Source organism: Cucumis melo, chromosome 3 (genome assembly GCF_025177605.1).
Source record: "Cucumis melo cultivar AY chromosome 3, USDA_Cmelo_AY_1.0, whole genome shotgun sequence".
NCBI lineage: Eukaryota > Viridiplantae > Streptophyta > Magnoliopsida > Cucurbitales > Cucurbitaceae > Cucumis > Cucumis melo.
The window spans coordinates 24,886,592-24,904,410 of NC_066859.1; positions in this window are offsets into that span (position 1 = coordinate 24,886,592).

The following is a 17,819-nucleotide window of genomic DNA, read 5'->3' on the forward strand; positions in this document are numbered from 1 at the left end:
ATCCTTCTTCGTAGCACGCTGCCGCACCAGGACGTGCTCTCCTCGCCGTTGAAGAAGCCTCCGTCCTCGAGCAGTCATGTCCCAAGCCGCACGCGTCGTCTGAGTCGCTCGCACCGTCTGCTCCCTACTGAGTCGTCCGAGTCGTCCGAGCTGCTTTCTTTGTTACCCGAGCCATGTAGGCTATTTTCTTCCTTTGGTGAAGAAGGAGAAGTAGGGATTTCAATTCTTCCAAACTCCAAATAATTAATGAGATGTGAAACAGTGAGTGCATAGTTTGTATTAATTATAGAGTATTTATGAATTCTGTTACAAATGTATTTAGATATCACATTTGTCAATTAGATAGGGGTATTTAAGGTATTGTTCTCCCATTTATTATTTAAAAATTTTCTGTTTTACTGTTTTATCAATTTAAAAATAAAATTACGTATCATTTAAGTAAACTTCTAATTTTACTATTCTTCTCGTCGGCCCTTCCTAAAACTATAGTTTGGAAATTATTTGTTTAGCTAAATATTTGAGATAATTGCAAATGTAGCAATTATATTCAAAATAATTAAGTACATATCAACATTTTAAAAAAATTGTAAATATAGCAAAATCTGTCAAAATCTATCAATGATATGAGTCTACCACTGATAGACCATATAACAAATGTTGATCTATCACTGATAAACCATAAGAGTTTATCAACGATAGAAATCTATCATCGATAGACTTTACTATATTTGTAAATTTTTAAAAATATTGTTACATACTTAATAATTCTTTTAAAAATTGATATCTAAATATTTTTATGAACAATTAATATTGAAATTGGATTGCCTAGAGGCCCATTTTTAAATGAGGGCTTCTTGGCCCATAGACATAGAAAAAGGCTTTAACAAAATTTGTTTTTTTATTTTTTAAATTTATTTAAAGAACTTTGATGCTCTGCAACTTTAGGATTTTAAGAGATTTCAATTCATAACAGTTGTAAGTAAATTTTCTTTTTTTGTGATTGCAAGTAAGAAAATGGTTTTAAACTTTTAAAGTTTGAAATGATTTTGAATCATATTTTTACTTAAAAACTTTTCTAGACAAAATACTCTGATTTTAAAGAATTTCATAGTATTTAAAATTTCATCTCGTTTCAAACAAAATAATAATTTAAAATTATTTCTCAAACTTCTTGAATCCAAATGAAAATGCAAAAACTTTAGAGTAATTCATACAAAACATCACTCAACTATAAGATTGATTTTAATTATGCTTCTATTTTATTGTTTCAAAAGACTTATCTTTACCCTTAAAGCTTTTAAATTATTTCTAGAAAACACTTTTGATTAGCTTTGCCCTTCAAAAGTCAATATGTAATCTTTGAATTTAATAAATATATATATAGATGGGTAGCAAAAATCTTAATAAAAAAATGGTTAGATTTTAAATATAATAAAATTTCAAATTCTATGATAGATAGACATGAATGTGCCTCGGTGAGTTTCATAAAACTTTTGAAAAAACCATTATAATTAAATATGGTTGAAAGTGTAATACCATTATCCAATAAAGACTGAAGTTATATATACATACATATATATATATATAGAGAGAGAGAGAGAGAGAGAACAACTAGGTAGAAAGTTGATATATGAAAAATGCATGCACCTCAGTTATGGTTAAAAGTAAGTTAGAGTTGTGTAGCATTGCATGCATATGCATGGTTGTTGATGTTGTCACCAATATGTCTTCTTCCTTAGGCTCACGCCATTCAAACAATGACTTCTCATACCCTTCTCTTTCTCTCCCCCACTACTCAAACCACACTACTATATCCTATATCCTTAATTCATTAATATCTTTTTAATTCATTCAATGAATATTCCTTTACTCCCCCTCCCCCCCCCCCCCCCCCCCCCATAACATTTTCACATATATATCTCTTCCAACCAACTCCATAACACACTTCATACCATCACTAAAACACAAACCCTAACCCTAGCTATTTATTTTCATTTTCAAATCAATGTTAATTAAAAGAGTAGTGAGAGAGAGAGTTGTAAGTTTGTTATGATGGGTTTGTTTTTCTTTTTGTGAAAAAATTGTAGAAAGTCCTCTGTATTTGTATTAAAGATAGAAATCATATATAATGAAAGAGAGAAATATGGTCCTAAAGTTAAAGTTGGGAGTTTTTTTTTTTGGAGTTATTCCACACCCCCACTAATAACGGAAAGTGACCACACAATTTGCATATATAATGCCTCTCTCTCTCTCTCTATTAATTCCATACTCCATTTCCCTCACCCCTTATTCCATCAACTATCCATCTTTCAATTTCTAGCTTTAGATTTTACATTACTACAATTTTCTTACACAAGTTAAAAAAAAAACATTATATTTATTGTAGAAACCTAACTTCATAAATCACTTTATTGTAGAAACATTATATTTGTTCTCAACAACCAATTAATTTTACTTCTTTAACACAACTTCTTCCCTCTCCAAACTAAATTATCAAAACTCAATTGAATTTATTCACGAATACAATTTTAACATAGCTCATTTAACTAAATTTTCCAATCCAATTTAAAAGCTTCTAGTTAAAAAATATGCATAATTAAATTAATTTCGTAGGGTTTATTTTAAAATTTAAATTCTTATTACTCTTATAATTTCCCTATATATATATATATATATATATATATATATATATATATATATATATATATATATATATATATATATATATTTGTTAACTTTTCTCTGCCTTAATTTTAGAATTTTCTAGAACGGCAACACCACTATGTTTTTTGTTTTTTATTTTAAAAATTACAATTTTAAAGTTTGATTTTTGAGAAGATTTTTTTTTTCTTGTTAATTTTCTGATGACATTATTTTTTATTTTTCAAAATTCTGATTTTTAATTTTTGTTTTCTCCTTCCTCAATCTCTCATTTTCTTCTTCTTCTTCTTCCTTTTCCCCATTCTTTAAACCCTTCTCCCTTTCATATTTATCACCGCTTACTATGACTAAATCTTTTCTCTTCTTTCTTTTTTCATCAATTCATTTTTTTAAATAGAAATATATCTATATACAATACAACGAATTTATTTCAAAAATAAAAAAACTCCATTCATTTTTCTTTTCTTTTCAACATACCGCTTTTTTTAAAAAAAAAAAAAAAAATCAATTAGCAAAACTAGATTGACTGATTAGAGATGCTTCTAAAAGTAAATCTCTTAAGCAAAATTGCTATCTTTTCATTTGAAATATATGATATATGGATGTTACAAAAAAGAAAGAAAAAAAAAAACCTTTTGACCAATTTAAACATGTTCAAATTGAACACTGCATGTGTCTTCTTCGTGGATTTTATTTATCTAACATTTATCTTTTTGTAAAAAAAAAAAATAGTTATGGTTTTGGTTCTTTCTTTCTCTTTTGGTTGAAGAAAGCATTTAGTTTTTAAAATTTACAAGAAATAAGAATGGGACATTATTATTATTTTGGTACCTCATACTTAAATATATGTCTTTATCAAAAGTTTGTTTGATTGTTTTTTTTCTTTTTCTCAATGTAAAAAGAAAAAAAAAAGCAATAATAATGAAAAAAGGGATTTAAAGAAAGAAAGAAAGGAAGAGAGAGAGAGAGAGAGAGAGAGGAGAAAATAGTAATAATGGAGGGGGAGGAGGAGAGCAGGCCTTTGCTTTTGGATTTCGGCGGGGAGGTTGTCAGGTAGGGGCCCACATAAAACGTATGTGGCGATATCTTGTCTGTATCTCTGGCATCCCACGTGGACTCCGCCACTTCATTACACCCTTAACTTTCTTCCACGTGGCAACTCATTTAAAACCCAAAAAAAAAAAGAAAAAAGAAAAAGAAAAAGGGGGGTTTCAAATTGGCCCTTCGATTACGACTTTGCACGTTCCGGTCCGTCAGCGGTCCCACCGCCCAACTCTCTGCCTTTCAAACTTCAGGATAACCAAAACCAACCCCTTTGAATCTAAAACTCATCCTCTACCCAACCAACGCCATCTCCATAATTGTTTTTCTTTCAACCTTTCCCTTCTACAAAATTGCTTACTATAATCCTACATTGTCATTGTTATAATAACAATTCTTTGTATTCAGGAGCTACATTATTATTATTACTGTAAACATGTGTTTACACCGTGACTATTCCAAGAATACAAAATAATATTTATCACTGTTATAATTTTACTTAATATAGTATTATCCAAAATGTTCCCTTAATTTTATTACAGGACGTGGAAACAGTTATCCAAATTAGAGCATAAGGGCATGCCTAGTTTTACAGTAATTGTATAGTCATCTTTTTGTCATCAAGTATTCAAGATAACCATATAGTTATATAATAATGCATGTATAGTATAGTCATCTTTCATGCTAATTGTTTACTTAACAACTTATAAAAAATTAGTAATAACTCTTTTCCTAGGGTTTGGTTTTCTTCTTTTAATTAACCAAAAAAGAGTTTAAAAATTACTTTTAATTTTAGCAGCCAAATCAAACGTAACTCAATAACTCAGTAGTTATAACAACAAGGATGTGATTCGAAAATTTTAAATATGATTGTATGACCATCTAAATAAATTGAAAAATAATGTCTCTATGAACTTAAATATTTAAAAATAAAAAGCTAGATAGTCATTATGAAAATAAAGTAATGTTTGGAATATGCATATTAACGTGCTTTTAATCTATTACAACTATATATATATAGTAAAATTATATAAGGAAACTGAAATAAGCATTAAGTAGGTGATATGTGTAGAGGCATAGATAGTATAATTCTACTGATTAGCATCCAACGTATAATATCAACCAATAATAATCTTAATCAGAAATTTTGTTTCTTAATGTTATATGTTTGTAAAAAAATAAATAAAAAAAAGGTTTAGAAAATTAGAGAAGTTAAAATATGGTTAAGATAGTAGAAGATATTAGATACTAAGGTCAAACAATTTGAATTTACTTTTTCTAATTATGTGGAACCTTCGGTTTTGTTGTTTTACTTAGATTTTCAAAAGCGGTTCCAAATGGGATATCGTGTTCAATCAGTTTGGATCAAAGTTTTGGACGACACTAATATACTACTGATTAATAAATATTTATACATCCCTTTTAGAAATATAATAAAATATCAAAATATTTAAGCAAACAATTTTGAAAAAGAAAAATACTCATAAACCTAAAAAATGAACCTGTTTACTACGTCGTTAACAACATATAAAATATTTAGTTTTAAATTTGTTTGATACACTTATTTATATTTGATCTTTTAGATTTGGATAGTCAAGTCTAAAACAATTTATTTTTTCAATTCTATCCTTTAATTTAATTGAGTTATATGTGGTGTTTAGATTTGGATAGATTGGCTACCGTAGCCTAAAATTTTCTTTCAAGATTTTTTTTATGCGATCGCAAATCTAAACGATTCTTTTTAAGATTCTTTATACAACGGTCGTTATTTTTTGTACACGATCGTTTAACAATGTTTTTTTTTTAAGTCATCACGATTTTGAACAATCAAATAAAAGTTTGAAAAAAAGAAGACGATCGAAATAAATTAGAACAACAATAAAAAAAGGATCATAATAAAAAGAGAGATGAAATGACAAATCTAAAATATTTAAAAAATAATTAAATATGTGAGTGTTTTGTTATAATCATAAAAAATTGACTATTTATATATACATGCACAATATTCTATCATGTCCATCTCAAAATTCCGATTCCAAATTATTGTTTTAAAAAAATTCAGACAGTTATTTTGTTTCTAAAATGAATTAAATAATTTAAAAGCTAAGAAGAGCAGTATTAAAATTTAGTGTTTCTTCTAGTGAAGGAAAGTTCTATTTTGTGTACATCATCAATAAAGTATTTTTTTTGTAAAGGTTATTAATTAAGTATATTCTATCGTATTAAAATGGAAAAAATGGTCTTGCAATATATATATATATATATATATATATATATATATTGCTATTATTTTTTATAATTAACACGAAATTAAATTTGATGTGATAATTGAGAATTGCGTAAAATTGGGACGGTCCACTTAATGAGACTCCTCGGGGAAAAACAAAATAATCTAATAATTAAAAATGATATGAAAAGTGAAAACATAAATATTTTATTTACCTTCAATAAATACACTTCTTTATTTTTATTTGTTTTGGTCAATTTATTAAACTCATCCACCCAAATAATACCCACTCATAAATAATCACATCATCCATGCAATAATTTTTTCTACATTTTACAAACGTAATTCGATTATAATGGAAATTTGTGTGCATAACAGTCAAAATGAAAAATAGAAATAACCATTTTATTAATATTAACGATTATTGATAATATTAATATGATCGATAATTCTTCTTTATTGATAAAATGATTTTTAATACAAATCAATTTACTCTTTATATGAATTAGAGTTATTAACTCTATATATATATATATTATCAATAACAATTTTATCGACCGAAAAGACTTGTATCAAAGTTAGTTACGAATGTATAGTTCTTTTTATACATAATCTTATTGATGGGAGCCTATGCTCCAGTATATTGTTGGAGTTTTATAGATATAAAATTGATGGGATTCAAGGGTGGTAAAAGTTATTTGAGAAAATAATTTGTAATATACCAAAATATTTAGAGAAATAATTTGTAATATACCAAATGGATAAAATGGTGAAATGAAAATATTTATTAAGATGGTAAAAGTTATTTAAAAAGAAAAGAAAAAAAAGGAAGTGGGAGTATAAGTTGAAGTTCAGAAGGGTTGAGGCCAATATTTAAGAATCACAACGACCCGTCTGGTGTCGTTTCGCGGGGCCATAATTCTTCTAAGTAAAATAAAAAAAAAATATGATTGGTGGAAGAGAATGAAATATCCAATTGGATTAAATTACATATATATATATATATAGTTTTTCTTAAGAGAAAAGGCAATGTTGCAGGCGGGAGAGCTTCGATTGGTTATATTTGGAGGTGCCTTTGGCTTTTCCTCTAATCACTCAACAGATGAGAGAGAATTTTTCAAACCCTTTTTTTTCATCTATTATTATTATTATAGTTGTATATATCATCATCATCATCATCATCCATCAAATCAATCCTACTCCTTTACGGCTTTCCTTCGTTCATCCTTTAAATAAAATAATAATTTACACAATGCCATTATCAAACTATTTCTTAGGTGGTGGATTTTATTTAATTTCCATATAACTCGGATTTGGATTTGGATTTGGATTTGTGTTTTTGGGTTTTGGGTTTTGGGTTTTGGGTAAAGACGACGACCAGGAAGACGAAGACGACCACGGTCGGTGATTTCTATAATTCTCATATCTTCAGTTTTTGCCTTCGTTCCTCTTTCCAATTATTTTACATTTTTCTTATAAATCCGACATGTAGGTTTTTGTTTGTCTTTCATCTCTCTCTCTCTCTCTCTCTCTCTCTCTCTCTCTCTCTCTCTCTCTCTCTCTCTCTCTCTCTTCTAAAACTCTATCCACTCCGATCCCAATTGCCAAATGCACTTTCATTCATGTATCTTCTACTTACAAGTGGTTTGATGTGCAAATTAGGATAGACCATTTGATTCTCGGGTCTAGTAATTAATTATTATTGTCTAAATTTAAAATATTGATATAAATGAAAGTTGCAAGATAATTTGATAAAAATTGTCATAATTAGTTAATAAATTTTTGATCATATGAATTGAACTATAATCGACTAATTACAGTTTTAGTTGTTATTACTACAAAATGTGACAACGTTGGAATGTATATTAGAAATATATGTTAAATGTGGCTTTTTATGATAATTTTTAGTGCACATTATTTTAAGTTTTAAGACATGGGACCTTTAGTTTATTTTGGATCATGTATCTCATTTTTTTTAATAATGTTTTTAGCTAAGTGGGACAAAATTATATTGGATTAGTTAAAACAACATAAATTTGGATTTATATTGCAAGCTAGTGAAATATCCTCACAATGTAATTGTACTATATATGATGACTCTACTAATAGTTATGTTACATGGTTGACAAGCAAGAATAAATATAACAAATGTCACATTCTCTACCTGAGTTATATGATTAAAAAGATTACATATGATATGGACCAACAAATTACTAAGTCTTGTACAAAAAAAAAAAAAAAATTATAAAAACATCCATATAAATATTATATTTGATAAATATGTTCAACAATTTCCTTTTACCTTCAAAATTCGAACTTATAATCTTTTTACTACCGTACATGCTTCTTCATTTGTTTCAATTAACTTGAATTTTTTTTTCAAAAAGTCATATTCATCCAAGCTAGCATCAAAGTATTTTTATCAATATCATATTACTACAAATAACATCTATACAAAATACTATAAATGAGTAATCTAAAATAATGGTCGTCGGTATTGGTAGAGATGACTGTTGGGACGGAGGAGGGGGGAGAGGGACACACTAATAACGAAACATGAGATGTAATATGGATGACAAATAGAATTAGTGTTCCAATTAAAGTTTGAATTGAGTTCATATCTCAACTCACAACAACTCCTACCTTCCTGTCCGAAATAATTGGTAGTAAATTTTGTTGTAGGGTATAAAGAAAAAAGTATTACTGTTTGAAAGTAACTGAAGCCATGCCTCTGCTATGCCACACTTCAATTGGACCCCGAGGCTCAGACCGATATATATATGTATTTAACACTAAAACTCATTGGTTCACACACACTGACCTGAGCCCCCAGTTGCCGGTTGCCACCTTCAAACCCCACCACTATATATATATATATAGATATATATTTCATGGGACCATTTCTATTTATGGCACTTTCCCCTTTTAGTATAACTCTATAGTATGTATGGTATGGTGACATAAACATTCCCAGAGCTTCTAAATTCCAAATATTTTAAATGAATTCTGTTGTTTTTTATCCTGAGATGGATTGATTTTAAATCAATTTTTCTGGGTAAAAAAAATATTGGTGATTCAATTTAATTATGAAAATTTTAGATATGTTTATTGTTGCAGGTCCTTCTCGATTTGGCCTTACTTTTTTTAGTTGACGTGTATGGAAGTTTCTCATACTATTCTGGTATGGAACTTTCCATAACCCAATGCCTAAGGGAAGGTCGTGAGTATCTTTAATTTCTTCTGACATTTGTATTTGGTTACGTGTAATTCCAGCGATGTTAATTACCAAATCGAACACGATTCAGTTATTTTCTAATCAATATTATCTATAAATTCTGGAACTTTGACTTTTTTTCTTTTGAGATACACATTTGTCTACGTTCTCTCCTACTTTTTTCTTGGACTTAGACATGTGTATAGGTCTTGAGCATTATTTGTTAACAATGTTCGTTTCAATTTTTTAATTTAAAATTTCAAATCATATAAAAGATCTAGCGTATATTTGTATTGATTTTCGAAGTGTTTCAAAAATTGTTTATAAGCGAAAAGAAGTATTTATAACGATAATTATCTTTTGAAATTTTAGATTAAAATAAAATTATATTATTTAAGTAGAAAACTTTTAATTTCAACAATGCCTTAGATTGAAAATTTGAAAATCTTGCTGTTTTGCATTTCACGGTCTAGTTTAGATAAAATTGAGATGTAGATGAGGATGAGAGAGAAAAGAAGTAATATGTTTTGTAGAGAGAAAAGTGAGTTAACAATGGGGAAAAGAAGTCAGGTCAATTAAAGTTTTTTACTTTCATAAAGTTTGATCATTAAATTGTGTTTTTTCAAGAAACACATTTTTATTTAAATTTATTTTCGTAAAAATTATTTAAAATAAGCTATTTTGAGTCAATACAAATACAATAGAAATTAAATATGCGTAAAACATGATTTCTTGTTGTAGGTCATGATATTGGTCATTCAATTTAATTATGAAAATTTTTAGATATATTTATTGTTGTAGGTCCTTCTCGATTTGGCCTTACTTTTTTTTAGTTGACGTGTATGGAAGTTTCTCATACTATTATGGTATGGAACTTTCCATAACCCAATGCCTAAGGGAAGGTTGTGAGTATCTTTCTTCTGACATTCATATTTGGTTACGTGTAACTACAACGATGTTAATTACCAAATCGAACACGATTCAATTATTTTCTAATCGTATTATCTACCAGTTCGAAATTCCGGAGCTTTGACTTTTTTTCTTTTGAGATACACATTTGTCTATATTCTCTCCTACTTTTTCTTGGACTTAGACACGTGTATAGGTCTTGAACATTATTCGTTAACAAAATTTCAAATCATATCAAAGATCTAGTGTATGTTTGTATTGATTTTCGAAGTGTTTCAAAAATTGTTTACAAGTAAAAAGAAGTATTTATAAACGATAATTAGAAAAAAAAATCAATACAAACTAATCCATGCTTTTGAAACGAACGATTAAGTAGGCAATTTTGAAATTTTAGATTAGAACAAAATTATATTATTTAAGAAGAAAACTTTTAATTTCAACAATGCCTTAGATTGAAAATTTGAAAATCTTGCATTTTTGCATTTGACGGTCTAATTTAGATAAAATTGAGATGTAGATGAGGATGAGAGAGAAAAGAAGTTATATGTTTTGTAGAGAGAAAAGTGAGTTAACAATGGGGAAAAGAAGTCAGGTCAATTAAAGTTTTTTACTTTCATAAAGTTTGATCATTAAATTGTGTTTTTTCAAGAAACACATTTTTATTTAAATTCATTTTCGTAAAAATTTGTAACGCCCGACAATTTCGGTTTCCTTTTTGTTTTAACCATTAATATTAATACTAAGTGTGTTTATTATTAGTATTAAACTAAAGTTTTTATGGATTAATTTTGAAGTTAGGGGGTGAAATAAATTAATGGCTTAGCAAATAAATGGCCTTGGAAAGGGTCAAAGGTGGTTAATGGAGGAGAGAGGAAAGAGGGTTTTAGGGTTTTCTTTTAATTATTTTTTTTTATTTCTTTTAAAAAGAGGCATGGGGAAGTGTGAGACTCTTCACCTTCCCAAAGAAAAGAAAGAAAAAAAAAAAAATAGAAGAGGAAACCCTAGCCGCCGCCGCACGCCGCCGCACGCCGCCGCACGCCGCCGCACGCCGCCGCACGCCGCCGCCGCCAGCTGAAAGAATAACCCTCGGAGCCGGCCGTAGTAGAGCCGACCCACCGCGCGTCTGCAAGCCGAGTGGAAGCCGAGCCATCCTCCGCGCGTCTGCAGCCGAATCCGCAGCCGCCAGCCGAGCCGGAACCCGCCGCGCCGTTTCGACCTAAGGAAGACCGCCGACGCCGCGCCGCTCCGATCAGGAGGATAGCCGAGCCGCGTCGCGTCGCTTCGATCGAGCCGATCTGTGTAGCCGAGAAGCTCCGTCAGCCGCGTCGATCCGAGAAGCTCCGTCAGCCGCGTCGATCCGAGAAGCTCCGTCAGCCGCGTCGATCCGAGAAGCTTCGTCAGCCGCGTCGCTCCGATCGAGCCGAAGGGAGCCACTTCGATCCGCGCCCAGCCGTCTCCCGCAGCCGCCACTCGAAGCCGATCCGCCGCGCGTGCCTCCAGCCGACGAACGAACCCGGAGCCGCTCCACCATCCGCGCGCCCGAAGCCGAAACTGAAGCCGCGCCGCGTCCAGCCCTCCCCGCGTGTGAGCCGCGTCCGCGTGGGAAGCCGCGCCGCGCGTCCCGCGTAGCCGAGCCGCATCTCCTCCCTGTTGCAAGCCGAGCCGCCCGCGTAGCTTCCTGTACCGAGCCGAGCCGCGTCTGCTCAAGCCGAGCCGGTCCTGTCTTCTTCCAGCCGAGCCGCCAGGACTAATTTGGCTCCATCCACCTAAATTTTGGTAAGCTAATTAATTATTGTGGTTTTTCCGGTAAGACTCCATGCTCGGACGTTAGTTAAATTAATTTGGATCTAAATTATATTATTTTCCTCAAGGGACGTCTTGGACCAAGAAATTACTGCAGCGCGGGATTTCCTTCAGTAGGGGCGCGAGCACTGCAACCTCCTTCTAGGGTAAGTTAAATTCAATTGAGTCTCGAACCGTTGGTCGTTGGCGACCTATTTACGAATTTTGACTTATTAAACAGTTAGGACTTCGTCGCTTGGAAAGCGTACTGCCTCGCGGTTAGGACTCGACAAGTAGATCTCCAGGTAAGAGATTCTACTACTAGTTTCATGTTTGAAGTATGAGACTGTGTATGCCCTATGTTGCATATTGAGAGTTTGACAGTATGATGCCTGAAATAAATGTTAGTATGATGCAAATGACGATATAGTTGTGCTATAGCCTGTTATGCGTGGCAAGATTTATTATGGTTACGACGAATGTCGGGGCGGAGAGTGTAGAAATGATTTATGTGACATGTTATATGCTGATGCCATGTGTATGTATACTGCAAATTAGGGTACCTGTTAGCTTGATTCTGTTAGAGTCGTACCTGCATGGGTGTCCTTCGGGATCACCACCTATTGAGGACTGTGTGGTCCGACGGGACGCCAGTCTAGCATGATATAGACATGACTCGAGTGACTCGACGGGGTCCTCGCATCCCGACTGTCCTAGGTGTCCCCGGGCACCGAAGACCAGAGTTACGTTCCTACGGGAGCGCATGATTGCACGTGTTCGGGAACGTGCCAGAGATTGGGTACCAGTTATCAGGACTCTAACAGGAAGTTAACAGGCACCTAGTGGGACTAGTAGTGGGTCCCTTACTGAGTATTTTTATACTCATTCTCTCCACTTTATGTTTTCAGGTAGAGGACGAGGCAAAGGCAAGGGCAAGCTGGCGAGCGACCCGAAGTGAGACCGAGGAGGGCCATAGGGACTACCGCTTCCGCTTATTTCTTATTTCAGATTTTAGCATTTGAGTTTGAGTACTTTTTATTTTTCACTATCTTTTATGTAGATAGGGCCCGAGTAGGATTTCAGAACGTTTTTACATTTTTGCATGACTACCTTGTTTATGTTTTTATAAATGAATTTCTTGAACCGTATGCTTTTAATAAAATTTTTAGACTTAAACCACTTGTTCTATATTTAGTAATGACTTCGATTCAGCATAAGGAGTTGGGTCGTTACAGTTGGTATCAGAGCACAGTGTTTTAGGTTCTGTAGACTGACCTACGATGTAAGTCATTTTTGTTTGGTTTTACTTCACCCTATGGCTATACGGTCCTTCGGCACTCGCCAGGTATGTCTAAAGCCTTGCTAATGTTAAGATTACAATTTTGCCTGAATAGTCTAAGACCTAGATATAGGGTGTTAAGTTCTTGTGGTGAGAAGTTTGTTGGTGAATTTTAGGGAGAATGCCGCCACGTAGAGGTACACGCCGAGGAGGTGGTAGGGGAGGCAGAGGAGCCGGTCGTGGCCAGCCGGAGGCGCCACCTGTTGCACCGGCAGTCGACCCAAACGCACCGGTCACCCAGGCGGATCTCGCCGCGATGGAGCAGCGTTATCAGGACATGCTGCAAGCTGCTTTGGCGCCTTTCCTTGCCGCCCAGCAGAACCAGGCCGCCCCTGTTCAGGCCGAGGCCGCCCCTGCTCAGGCCCAGGCCGCCCCTGTTCAAGCTCAGGCCGTCGCTCCTCCAGCCCCTGAGGAAGCTCAACCAGTACCAGTTCAACTGTCGGCCGAGGCGAAACACTTACGGGATTTCAGGAAGTATAATCCCAAGACCTTTGACGGATCCATGGACAACCCCACAAAGGCCCAAATGTGGTTGACGTCCATAGAGACTATTTTCCGGTACATGAAGTGCCCAGAAGACCAGAAGGTGCAGTGTGCAGTCTTCTTCTTGGAGGACAGGGGCACCGCCTGGTGGGAGACCGCGGAGAGAATGCTAGGGGGCGATGTAAGCAAAATAACTTGGGAGCAGTTCAAGGAGAACTTCTATGCTAAGTTTTTCTCCGCCAATGTGAAGCACGCCAAGCTGCAAGAGTTCCTAAACTTGGAGCAAGGCGACATGACGGTGGAGCAGTACGACGCCGAGTTCGATATGTTGTCCCGCTTTGCTCCCGATATGGTAAGGGACGAGGCTGCCAGGACGGAGAAATTTGTTAGAGGACTCAGGCTAGACCTTCAGGGCATTGTCAGAGCCCTCCGCCCAGCCACGCATGCTGATGCACTACGTATAGCACTGGATTTGAGCCTGCCTGAGAGAGCCGATGCGTCTAAGGCTGCCGGCAGAGGGTCAGCCTTGGGACAGAAGAGAAAGGTTGAGACGCAGCCTGACGTAGCACCGCAGCGAACACTGAGGTCAGGAGGTGTCTTCCAGAGACACCGACGGGAGCTTGCAGCAGCCGGGAGGACTCTGAGAGAGCTACCCGCTTGTACTACCTGCGGGAGAGTCCACGGAGGTCGTTGCTTGGCTGGAAGTGGAGTCTGCTTTAGGTGCAGACAGCCGGGGCACACTGCTGATATGTGTCCTCGGAAACCCTTTGAGACGACACCGCCCCAGCCTTCTGCGGCCCAGCAGGGGAGAGTTTTCGCCACTACCCGGCAGGAGGCCGAGCGAGCTGGCACTGTGGTGACAGGTACGCTCCCAATTTTGGGGCACTATGCTTTTGTGCTATTTGACTCTGGGTCATCCCACTCGTTTATATCCTCCGTTTTCGTTCAGCATGTGGGTTTAGAGGTAGAGCCTTTGGGTAGTGTTTTGTCGGTTTCTACTCCATCTGGGGAGGTCCTGTTATCCAAGGAACAAATAAAGGCATGTCGAGTAGAGATAGCGAATCGTATGTTAGACGTGACCTTACTAGTGTTAGACATGCAGGATTTTGATGTGATACTAGGCATGGATTGGCTGTCAGCCAACCATGCCAATATAGACTGTTATGGCAAGGAAGTTGTCTTCAACCCTCCCTCCGAGGCTAGTTTCAAATTCAGGGGGGCAGGCATGGTATGTATACCCAAGGTCATCTCAGCCATGAAGGCTAGTAAACTACTCAGCCAGGGTACTTGGGGTATTTTGGCAAGCGTAGTGGATGTGAGAGAGCCAGAAGTTTCCCTATCTTCCGAACCAGTGGTAAGAGAGTACCCCGACGTTTTCCCAGACGAACTCCCAGGACTTCCGCCTCCCAGAGAGGTAGACTTCGCCATCGAGTTAGAGCCGGGCACTGCTCCTATCTCGAGGACCCCTTACAGAATGGCTCCAGCTGAGCTAAAGGAGTTAAAGGTCCAGTTACAGGAGTTGCTGGACAAAGGCTTCATCCGGCCCAGTGTGTCGCCTTGGGGAGCCCCAGTATTGTTCGTGAAGAAGAAGGATGGGTCAATGCGCCTTTGTATTGACTACCGAGAGCTGAACAAGGTGACAGTCAAAAACCGCTACCCCTTGCCCAGGATTGATGACCTGTTCGATCAGTTGCAGGGAGCCACCGTCTTCTCCAAGATCGACCTGCGATCAGGCTATCACCAGTTGAGGATTAGGGACGGTGACATCCCCAAGACGGCCTTTCGATCGAGGTACGGACATTACGAATTCGTTGTGATGTCTTTCGGCTTGACTAACGCTCCTGCAGTATTCATGGATCTGATGAACAGGGTGTTTAAGGAGTTTCTAGACTCGTTCGTCATAGTCTTCATTGACGACATCCTCATTTACTCAAAAACTGAGGCTGAGCACGAGGAGCACTTACACCAAGTTCTGGAGACCCTTCGAGCCAACAAGTTGTATGCCAAGTTCTCCAAGTGTGAATTCTGGTTAAGGAAGGTGACGTTTCTTGGCCACGTGGTTTCCAGTGAGGGAGTTTCAGTAGATCCCGCAAAGATTGAAGCGGTGACCAACTGGACCCGACCGTCCACGGTTAGTGAAATTCGAAGTTTTCTGGGCTTGGCAGGTTACTACAGGAGGTTCGTGGAAGACTTCTCACGTATAGCCAGCCCGTTGACCCAGTTGACCAAGAAGGGAACCCCTTTTGTCTGGAGCCCAGCTTGCGAGAGGAGCTTTCAGGAGCTCAAACAGAAGCTAGTGACTGCACCGGTCCTGACAGTGCCCGATGGTTCGGGAAACTTTGTAATCTATAGTGACGCCTCCAAGAAGGGACTAGGTTGTGTCCTGATGCAGCAGGGTAAGGTAGTTGCTTATGCCTCCCGCCAGTTGAAGATCCATGAGCAGAACTACCCTACCCATGACTTGGAGTTGGCAGCTGTAGTCTTTGCACTGAAGATATGGAGGCACTATCTGTACGGTGAGAAGATTCAGATTTACACCGATCATAAGAGCCTGAAGTACTTCTTCACCCAGAAGGAGTTGAACATGAGGCAGAGGAGGTGGCTTGAGTTGGTGAAAGACTACGACTGCGAGATCCTATACCACCCAGGTAAAGCAAACGTAGTGGCTGATGCGCTGAGTAGGAAAGTTGCACATTCAGCAGCGCTAATCACCAAGCAGACCCCCTTACTCAGGGACTTTGAGAGGGCAGAGATTGCAGTCTCAGTAGGTGAGGTTACCGCACAGTTGGCTCAGTTGACAGTTCAGCCAACCTTGAGGCAAAAGATCATTGCTGCTCAGCTGAATGACCCTTACTTGGCAGAGAAGCGTCGTGTGGTAGAGACAGAGCAAGGTGAAGACTTCTCCATATCCTCTGACGATGGCCTTATGTTTGAGGGACGCCTGTGTGTGCCGGAAGACGGCGCAGTTAAGACGGAGCTTTTGACTGAGGCTCACAGTTCCCCGTTTACCATGCACCCTGGGAGTACGAAGATGTACCAGGACTTAAGGAGTGTCTATTGGTGGAGGGGCATGAAGAGGGATGTGGCAGACTTTGTCAGTAGATGCTTGGTGTGCCAGCAGGTGAAGGCACCTAGGCAGCATCCAGCAGGGTTGTTGCAACCCTTGAGTGTGCCAGGGTGGAAGTGGGAGAGTGTGTCGATGGATTTTATTACGGGACTGCCCAAGACCCTAAGGGGCTACACGGTGATCTGGGTTGTGGTCGACAGACTCACGAAGTCGGCCCACTTCGTGCCAGGGAAATCCACTTACACTGCCAGTAAGTGGGGGCAGCTATATATGACAGAGATTGTGAGACTACATGGAGTACCCGTATCCATCACTTCAGACAGAGACGCCCGTTTCACATCGAAGTTCTGGAAAGGACTTCAACTTGCACTAGGTACAAGGTTGGACTTCAGCACGGCATTCCACCCTCAGACTGATGGTCAGACAGAGAGATTGAACCAGATTTTGGAAGACATGCTCCGAGCCTGCGTACTAGAGTTTTCAGGAAGTTGGGACTCCCATCTGCATCTGATGGAGTTTGCCTATAACAACAGCTACCAGGCTACTATCGGTATGGCACCGTTCGAGGCTCTGTATGGCAAGTGCTGTAGATCCCCTGTCTGCTGGGGCGAGGTTGGAGAGCAGAGGATGCTAGGCCCCGAATTAGTGCAGACGACCAACGCAGCCATACAGAAGATCCGAGCTCGTATGCTGACAGCCCAGAGCAGACAGAAGAGTTACGCTGATGTACGACGTAAGGACCTCGAGTTTGAAGTGGGAGATATGGTCTTTCTGAAGGTTGCACCCATGAAGGGTGTTCTGAGGTTCGCGAAGAAGGGGAAGCTGAGCCCACGCTTCGTAGGGCCGTTCGAGATATTGGAGCGGATTGGCCCCGTGGCTTACCGCTTGGCGCTACCCCCATCGTTTGCTGCAGTGCACGACGTATTCCATATCTCCATGCTGAGGAAATATGTCGCAGACCCAACACATGTGGTGGACTTCGAGCCACTGCAGGTTAGCGAGAACCTGAGCTACGAGGAGCAGCCTGTCGAGGTCCTGGCAAGGGAGGTCAAGAAGCTTCGCAGTCGAGAAATTCCACTGGTCAAAATCCTTTGGC